Below are 2,500 nucleotides of genomic sequence, written 5' to 3'. Positions count from 1 at the left end.
GCGGGGGCAGGCTCCGGGTTGACCTGGTGGCCGGACGGGAATTAAGCCCGGAGCCCGGGGCAGGGCGACCCCGGACGGACGGGGCTCCGCCGGCCCCTGCCCGCGGGGGCAGGCTCCGGGTTGACCTGGTGGCCGGAGGAGAATTAAGCCCGGAGCCCGGGGCAGGGCGACCCCGGACGGACGGGGCTCCGCCGGCCCCTGCCCGCGGGGGCTGGCTCCGGGTTGACCTGGTGGCCGCTCGGGACTTAAGCCCGGAGCCCGGGGCAGGGCGACCCCGGACGGACGGGGCTCCGCCTGGCCCCTGCCCGCGGGGGCAGGCTCCGGGTTGACCTGGTGGCCGGACGGGGAATAAGCCCGGAGCCCGGGGCAGGGCGACCCCGGACGGACGGGGGTCCGCCGGCCCCTGCCCGCGGGGGCAGGCTCCGGGTTGACCTGGTGGCCGCTCGGGACTTAAGCCCGGAGCCCGGGGCAGGGCGACCCCGGACGGACGGGGGTATGCCGGCCCCTGCCCGCGGGGGCAGGCTCCGGGTTGACCTGGTGGCCGGTTTGCTTTCGGGCCACCAGGTCAACCCGCTGCCTGTATGGGGTTGACCTGGTGGCCGCTTTCCTTCCCGGCCACCAGGTCAACCCGCTGAATGTATGGGGTTGACCTGCTGGCCGCTTTCCTTCCCGGCCACCAGGTCAACCCGCTGAATGTATGGGGTTGACCTGCTGGCCGCTTTTCTTCCCGGCCACCAGGTCAACCCGCTGAATGTATGGGGTTGACCTGCTGGCCGCTTTCCTTCCCGGCCACCAGGTCAACCCGCTGAATGTATGGGGTTGACCTGCTGGCCGCTTTCCTTCCCGGCCACCAGGTCAACCCGCTGAATGTATGGGGTTGACCTGCTGGCCGCTTTCCTTCCCGGCCACCAGGTCAACCCGCTGAAAGTATGGGGTTGACCTGCTGGCCGCTTTCCTTCCCGTCCACCAGGTCAACCCGCTGAATGTATGGGGTTGACCTGCTGGCCGCTCTGCTTCCCGGCCACCAGGTCAACCCCCTGCCGGTATGGGGTTGACCTGCTGGCCGCAGAGGGGCAGGCTCCGGGTTGACCTGGTGGCCGGCAGGGACTTCAGCCCCAGGGCCCCTGGCAGGGCGACCCTGCCCTTGTTCCCCAGAAAAGGAGAGAGCTGGCTCGCAGCGGGAAAAGCTGCCTACGGCACCTGGGATTCCCAGGCGGTCACCCATCCAAGTACTAGCCAGGCCCGGGACGGTTTACCTTCCGAGATCGGACGGGATCGGGGGCCTTCCGTCCGGTATGGCCGTAGGCACTCGGCTCCGGTCCGCCTCGTCCCCTTTCCCTTACTGACTCCCCTGCCTCGGGTGGGCCCGATCCTTTTTTCCGTTTTTTTTTTTCGCTCCGGAGGCTTCATGAGCCCCCCCCCAACACCCCTTTGGGGGTCGGTGAAATTTTTTTTTTCAGACTTCCAGGGGCCCGATCCTGGCCGCGGGCACCCGGCTCCGGGCACCCGGCTCCGGGCCGCCTCGTCCCCTTTCCCTTACTGACTCCGCTGCCTCGGGTGGGCCCGATCCTTTTTTCCGTTTTTTTTTTCCGCTCCGGAGGCTTCGTGAGCCCCCCCCAACACCACTTTGGGGGTCGGTGAAAAATTTTTTTTCAGACTTCCAGGGGCCCGATCCTGGCCGCGGGCACCCGGCTCCGGGCACCCGGCTCCGGGCCGCCTCGTCCCCTTTCCCTTACTGACTCCCCTGCCTCGGGTGGGCCCGATCCTTTTTTCCGTTTTTTTTTTTTTCGCTCCGGAGGCTTTATGAGCCCCCCCCAATACCACTTTGGGGGTCGGTGAAAAAAATTTTTCAGACTTCCAGGGGCCCGATCCTGGCCGCCGGCACCCGGCTCCGGGCACCCGGCTCCGGGCCGCCTCGTCCCCTTTCCCTTACTGACTCCCCTGCCTCGGGTGGGCCCGATCCTTTTTTCCGTTTTTTTTTTTTTCGCTCCGGAGGCTTTATGAGGCCCCCCCTAACCGTTTTTGGGGTCGGTGAAAATTTTTAGTCAGACTTCCAGGGGCCCGATCCTGGCCGCGGCTTCGCAGGCTGGCCTGGGGGGGGGGGCATCTCTAGCTCCGGCCGCGGACGGCGAGACGCTCGGCCACCAGGTCAGCCCGGAGGAAAAGGCTGAAAAAAATGTCTAAGTCCCCCCGGGACACCAGGTCAACCCGGAGGAAAAGGCTGAAAAAAATGTCTAAGTCCCCCCGGGACACCAGGTCAACCCGGAGGAAAAGGCTGAAAAAAATGTCTAAGTCCCCCCGGGACACCAGGTCAACCCGGAGGAAAAGGCTGAAAAAAAGTCTAAGTCCCCCCGGGACACCAGGTCAACCCGGAGGAAAAGGCTGAAAAAAATGTCTAAGTCCCCCCGGGACACCAGGTCAACCCGGAGGAAAAGGCTGAAAAAAAGTCTAAGTCCCCCCGGGACACCAGGTCAACCCGGAGGAAAAGGCTGAAAAAAAG

General features: G+C 65.4%; 1 non-coding gene across 1 annotated transcript; it reads right to left on the bottom strand.

Moving 5' to 3' along the window:
• Window positions 1–1,188: 1,188 nt before the first annotated feature.
• Window positions 1,189–1,307, bottom strand: LOC141979333 (5S ribosomal RNA). Its single transcript, XR_012636752.1, has one exon. It is a non-coding gene; the product is annotated as a 5S ribosomal RNA (ribosomal RNA).
• Between the last annotated feature and the right edge of the window lie 1,193 nt (window positions 1,308–2,500).

This window comes from Natator depressus, chromosome 28 (genome assembly GCF_965152275.1).
Source record: "Natator depressus isolate rNatDep1 chromosome 28, rNatDep2.hap1, whole genome shotgun sequence".
NCBI lineage: Eukaryota > Metazoa > Chordata > Testudines > Cheloniidae > Natator > Natator depressus.
This window is presented reverse-complemented; position numbering and strand designations above follow the sequence as displayed.